This window comes from Hyperoodon ampullatus (assembly GCF_949752795.1).
Source record: "Hyperoodon ampullatus genome assembly, chromosome: 13".
Lineage (NCBI taxonomy): Eukaryota > Metazoa > Chordata > Mammalia > Artiodactyla > Ziphiidae > Hyperoodon > Hyperoodon ampullatus.
In genome coordinates, this window is record NC_136926.1 from 28,291,678 (window position 1) to 28,299,134 (window position 7,457).

Below are 7,457 nucleotides of genomic sequence, written 5' to 3' on the forward strand. Positions count from 1 at the left end.
ATCTACTGTATGATCTGGCAGTGCTACCCCTAAAGAGTATCAGGCAGGAGATAGATGGGCTCCAGGCTAGACATTTACAACTGGCCTCCTGTTCACACTTCTTGGGGTGAGAAGAAGATGGGCTCCAGGCCAGACATTCATTACCAGCCCCCTGTTTACATTTCCTGAAGCAAGAGACAAATGGGCTCCAGGACTACAGATTTATGACTGGACTCCTGTCTATATTTCGAGATCTGCACCTCAATATAAAAACCAGCAACAGAAATAGGGTAAATAACTGGACATTGGACCTTTTTATGGCAGGGACAGAGTGGGACTAAACCCTGTTAAAAGATCAAGAAGGGCTTCCCTGGTGGCGCAGTGGTTAAGAATCCACCTGCCAATGCAGGGGACACGGGTTCAAGCCCTGGTCCGGGAAGATCCCACATGCTGCGGAGCAACTAAGCCCGTGTGCCACAACTACTGAGCCTGCGCTCTAGAGCCTGAGAGCCACAACTACTGAGCCCGTGTGCCACAACTGCTGAAGCCTGTGCACCAAAACAAAGAGTAACCCCCGCTCACCAGAACTGGAGAAAGCCTGCACACAGCAGCAAAGACCAACGCAGCCAAAAATAAATAAAATTTAAAAACCAAAACTATGCAATGTATTGAACAACTGTAAAGGTGTGAAGTAAAAACACACGGTCATATCAATTATTGAAGAAGAAGCTATAATCAAAATCCAGCGCTACTTCATGATACAAACACTCAAGAAAGCAGGAATAAAAGGAAATTTGTTCAATATGAAAAAGAGTAGTATACAAAGCCACAGCAAACATCATGCTCAATGCTAAAAACTAAAAGATTTACTCCTGAAATCAAGAACAAGCCCAGTAAGCTGGCTTTCACCACTGTTAATAACGTACTGGAAGTTCTACCCAGAGTTTTAAGGAAAGAAAGAAAAGGCATCCATGTGTGAATGGAAAAATTAAAACTGTCTATTCACAGAACACAGATCACACCATCTTATTGTAAAACTTCCTATAACTTCCTATAACAACAAAAAATTATTTGACTAGTCAATAATTCAGCAAAGTTATAGAAAAAAATGTCAATTCACAAAAATCGTTATCTTATACATATAACTAGCAATAAATAATCTGAAGAGAACTTATGAAAACAATTCCATTTTAAATAATGTCAACATTAATATTTAGGAATATATTTAATCAAGATACAAGACTTGCTTTTATGTATCTAAAGTCGTCTGTATGTTTGAAATTATTGGAAAGTAAATTACTTTTCAAAACACCATGTCAAAACCATGCCAGAAAAGCAGAGAAAACATCAAACTTCCATATAGAGGCCAAGCCTTACCCAGATCCAGTTCACCCAAAGTCCACATGTAATTTAGAAACTATATTAGGACTTCCCAATATAAAGGACTTCCCTTTCTTCCCTGTTGTGGATGACCTGGATGTGGCAGAAACAGTGGGATTTTGGAATTCCAATTTTCCACATCATTCCACCAAAAAACTGTTAGAAGTAATAAATGTAAAGATGCAAAATCAACACACAAAAATCAATTGCATTTTTAAACACTAATAATGAACCATCAGAAAGAGAGAAAAAAAAACCCTATTTACAATTGCATCAGAAAGAACAAAATACCAAGGAATAAATTTAACCAAGGATGTGAAAGACCTGCACGCTGAAAACTTTAAGACATTGATGAAGAAATTGAAGAAGACACAAATTAATGGAAAGATAGCCCGTGGTCATGGAATGCAAGAATTACTGTTGTTAAAATGCCCATTCGACCCAAAGCAATGTACACAGTGAATGCAAGCCCTCCTGAAATTCCAATGGTATTTTCCACAGAAATAGAGCAAATCCTCCTAATATTTGTGTGGAACCACAAAGGACCCCGAATAGCCAAAGTGACCCTGAGAAAGGAGAACAGGCTGGAGGCATCTCCCTTCCTAACTTCACAGTCTATTGAGAAGCTACAGTCACCAAAACAGTGCAGAATTGGCACAAAAACAGGCACAGGGACCAGAGGAACAGGTCAGAAAGCCCAGAATTAAACCCATACGGGTTCCGTTAATTTATGACACAGGGCCAAGGACACACCAAGGGGAAGGACAGCCCCCACAATAAACAGTGCTGGGAAAACTGGACACCCCATAACTCATACCGGCTACACTGCACACCAAACCGGCTACACTGCACACTGCATACCGGCTACACTGCACACCAGCTTTCCACATCAAGCCCCTCTGGGTCGTCTGAAAACAGACCCCCCCACCTCAGCAGTCAGTCACCCACAGGAAGCTTCTCCTCACTTCTCAATTTTCCTCACCTTTTCCTCCCAGCGTCGTCTGGGTCGTCAGGAAACCCAGCTCCCAACGTCAGCGTGGACTCAGCCCCACTTTGTCCTGAAGCCGAAACCCCAGCAAGTCCTAAGGAGACTGAGCTCTTGTCAGCAGAGAAGCTGACCCAGGAGCCCCAGCCAAAGCTCCCGTAGTGCCTGCGGAGACACAACTCTCAGCTGCGCTCAGAGCCGAGCCGGCAGAGAACGCGCATGCGCTGTGGGTCAGAGAGGCGAGCTCACCGCCGCCATGTGGTCAGTGCAGGAAGTGCAGGCAGTGCCTCTCTCCCAGGTCACTGGAGACAGCACGCCCTGCTGGCAGAACTGCTGAATCCATTACACTGTGGAAATTCAAACTGAAATGGAGACAATATCCCATAACTTTTCTAAAAATAGTTAAAGAACAATGAAATGAAATATGGAATGAAATAAATGTAGACGCAAATTTTACAACTTACACCAAATTCACTCAAAATTATTCATGGACAAATTTTAAATGCAAAACTATTCAAAATTATAGAAGAAAACATAAAAGAAAATTGACATGAGCTTGGGTTTGATCATATAGTTCACGAGCTTTGTGGTTTTAACACACAACACAAACAAGCAACCCAGAAAGAAAAACAAGGGATTCTGTGGACTTTATAAAATTAAAGATTTCTACTGGGTGAAAAACCTCATTCAGAAAATTAAAAGAGGGACTTCCCTGGTGGCGCAGTGGCTAAGAATCCGCCTGCCAATGCAGGGGACACAGGTTGGAGCTCTGGTCGGGGAAGATCCCACATGCTGTGGAGCAACTAAGCCTTTGCACCACAACTACTGAGCCTGCGCTCTAGAGCCCATGATCCGCAACAAGAGAAGCCACTGCAACGTGCAGCAACAAAGACCCAACACAGCCAAAAATAAATAAATAAAACAAATAAATTTATATTAAAAAACCCTCAAAACTCAAATTACCAGTGTCAGGAAGGTAGAAGGTCATCACTACAGTCCTCTCAGACATTAAAAGGATTATAAAGGAATATATACTTATAAATTGAAAAACTTACATGATGTGGACCAATTCTTTGAAAGATATAAATAAAAACTCAAAGGAAAATAGATAAACTGAATAGTCATATATCTATTAAAGAATTTAAATTCACAGTTGAGAACCTACAAACAACCACCAAAAAACGCCATCTGTGAATTCTGCCAAGCATTTAAAATAGAAATAGTATTAATTCTACAAATCTTTTCCAGAACATAAAAGAGGAAGAAACACTTCCTATCTCATTTTATGATACCAGCATGACTTTAACACCAAAACCAGAGAGCAATATTATAAAAAAAAAAAATCAATATCCCTCATAAACACAGACACAAAAATCCTCAACAAAGTATTAGAAAATTGAATTCAACAATGTATATAAAGGTTAACACATCATGACCAACTCAGGTTTATCCCAGGACGGCAAGGCTGCGTCAACATTTGAAAATCAATCAATGCAATTCACCATATTAATAGACTAAAAAAGAAAAACCATATGATCATCCCAACTGACACAAAAAAGCATGTGACAAAATTTGACATCCATTCCTGGGCAAACTAGGAATAAAAGGGATGTCATCACAGGAAAGGAAAAGAAAAAAGAAAAACAAAACCCAAAGCATGGTGCTTGCCAGCTCCCATTCCTAGAGAGAATCCCACCAGGCCTCTGCCCCTCAGACCAACGCTTTTAACCAGGGAATGAGTCTACTTCACACCCAAGTCTGGGCACTGTTCAAAGGGCTGCCTCTGCGCTGGGCCCTGGGGTGTGGGAGTCTGCACGCGGGCCTGTAAGAGCCGTTCCTCAGCTGGCTGGGCCCCACTGGTCTTCAAAACCAGATGCTGGGGGCTCTTCTCTCGGGAGCCGGTCTTAACTGTTGGGCTGCCGATGTGGGGTAGAACCCTCAGCTCCCCAGGGAGAAGCTCCAGGTTTTGAGTTCCCTCCCGGTTGTGGGTCGCTGGGCCACAGGTGGGGTTAATGAGGAGATCGTGTCTCTGCCTTTCCTATCCCCTTCAGTGTGCCTTCCCTCTCATTTGCCCGATGGGAAAGGGTCGATCTGCCAGTTTTTAGGTTTTTTTCAGAATAAACTTTTCCATGTACAGCTGTAGAGTCGGCGTGTCTGCAGGAGGAGGTGGGTTTAGGATTTCCTACACTGGCATCTTGAACCAGATCCTAGATAATTCATGTTTCTTATCATTTTTGAGCCACAGACAGATCCTCAGATAATCTGATGAAAGCTCTGGGCCCTCTCACAGGAAAATACATACACACACATATGTAGGGTAGTTCACAATCTCTGGAGGTTATGAAACCCTCGAAGGCCTTCCAGGGCCTTACAGGAACCACAGGGCCCAGCATGAAGTCCCATCCCAGGAACTCGGCGCTGCATTCCCCCCATGCCTTTCCACAGAACTACAACGCCCTAGGGCCTCCTTTCCACCCTTTAAAGCCCATGCCTCTTCCCACCTTCCCTAAACCTTCTAACAACCCCACCCTGAGCTGATCTGCCCCTCCGCAGAATCCTTCATCTGCACAAGCCATGTGGTTCTAGGATTATCATAGACCCCCTGCTTTTCTTGTCCAGGACTTAATGTTGTCTCCAGAGGATAAACTTTGCACACAATACGTTCTCAGTTTTGTAATCTGTCAATATTGTTTGGCTTAACCCCCCAGGTATACCTCACTGAGGCTAGTCTTTGAATATCCCTTAACTGGCATTTCTCATGCACCATAGAATGTGGTCCTGAGCTTTGATTACTCTGGGAAAATGTTATTGGGACTCAGCACAAAAATAGCCTTTGGGAGGAAAGTTAAAACAACTGGGTAGGGAATCACATCTCCTTTAACATATCAGAGGTAAGCATTGCCTTTAACCAAAACACAGACTATTTTTCTTGTGTTTTTCCTTTCTTCACACTGATATACAAACTGAGGCACACAGATATTTGCTTCTAGTCCCATAACATATCTCTGAAGCCCAAACTGGATTGAAAGTGGATAGCAGTGGCCCTTTCAGTTTCTAAAATGCTACTAAGTAAAAACAATACAAAATGTCAAACACCAGGAAGCACATCACAGCGTCTAGGTAATCCCTTCCTCGATGTGTAAACGGAATTAAAGCCGAGGGGTCGTATCTGACAAAAAAGAAAGTACTCACCTAGGGCACATGGAGCCAGCAGGAAGGAAGGTTTACTAGCTCCCGGATGCAAAGCAGGAGGGAGGCAGGAGCGTTCCCCTGACAACAAGGAAAGAACTTTGGAGAAGCGTGGGATCACTCTGCTTCACTCAGTTTGGGGACAAGAGCCCCAATCTCCTAAGTGCCTGAGGCTAGGGTAAACTCAAGGTGAAAATAAGAGCTGCCGCCCCCCCGGGAAGCTGACTGAGCTTTAGCATGAGGCTGAGCTGTCTGCCAGGGTCCCATGAAGGCACAGATTGAGATTAGGGCTTCTAGGATGAGGCAGGTCTGGATTTGAGTCTCATTTCTACAACTTCTAACTTCTGACCCTAACCCTAACCACCTTGAATCCTCCCACTTGCGATGTCGGAGTCGACGGGTTCTGTGACCGTGGGAAGATGGGCGCCAGGAGGGGCCATGATGGAGGAGGCACTGAGGATGCTCCCAGCCGTGAATGGAGAAGACCCCCTCCTGCCACATTTGCCTCCAAGACAACCAGCTCTGTCACCATGTTCCTTCCTCTCCTCACTGCTAACCTGCCAACCACAGCCTGTCCTTCCTGCCTTCTGGGGTCTGAAACATACCCTCCCGAGGCCCGGAGCTGTGACGCCTGCAGGCCCCAGAGTGAGGGACGGGGACAGGGCAGGAGGGGTGGGAAGACGGCACCGATGCCCATGACCAGGGTGCTCGGCTTCCACCATCCGGCAGGGAAGGCCAACCAGAGCTGTCCCCATGGAAGGACCAGCCTGACATGGAGAAGACGGCCTGGTGTGTGAGCTGCCAAAATGTCCCTGGATGCCTGGCCCCGTGAGGCCAAGGAGGACTGACTCGCACAGATTTGCCCCCCCAGGAAGACGTTCAGATGCAGCAAATGAAACACCCTGTTGGCTGCGAGATTCTATGGAGCATCGAGGCACATTGCAAGTTGGTCTCAGACCCTGCTTTGCCCTTTCCAGACCCTGACTTCTGTTCATCAACCCAGACTCAGTCCACCTTGCCTGCAGCCCTGCAGGTGGCTGTGGCAACCAGTCCTGCTCCACCAGCTGCCTGGAAGCCAGCCCAAGCTCGCCCTTATCAGCAAACCCCTTCCTTCCGATCAGGACTCATGTGAGCCCTACTGAAGTTGGGGGAGCCCCCCCTGCCCCCAGCTCGGCCTGGTAAGCCATGTCTTCCACCCCGGTTGACACTGGCTCACCTGCATTGCCTCCAAGGCTCAGGCACAACATGCTGAAACCCTAAAGCACTTACATTTCCAGGTAAGAGAGAAGCATGCCGCCACATGCTGTGGTTGGTTTTAAAGGCCATTGCTGCCAATAGAGCTTGTCAGAGGAGGCCCTGAACCCTGGGACCCAGTCCTGAAGAAGACCAATGAGGCTGTAGCTGTCCTGCTGTCTGGTCACTCGCCAAGAGAGCCACCCCATCCTGCTCAGACTAAGAGCAGCTACAAGTGCAAGTCCCAGTTTTCACCATGTGGTTCTTCCAGAGGAAGACACAAGGAAGAAGTAGAAAATTAGGTCAGGCTGGGAGACAGGCAAGATATTCCAGCTAAGCACATCCAAGGTGCCACAAAGAGAACACAGGAAATAGCACAGAGGGAGAAACCTGTGAAAACCGAAAGAGCAGACCTGGAAGCTTGTTAGATGCTGGACAGAGACCTCAGCACCTACCCCTCTGGGAGGGACAACCTTGACAGCCCTTGGAACGGGAAAACTGCCTTCCCTTCCATCTCAGTATATAAGATTTACTCATTTTTCATTCAACAAGTGTTTTGAGTAGCTACTGTGTGTAGTACATTGAGTTTAGGCACTGTTATTAAATATATGTGTGTTACATGTAAGAGTAAATATACATATATGTACTGTTAAATATGTACATTGGTCATTTGTCATTATCAAATGCATTT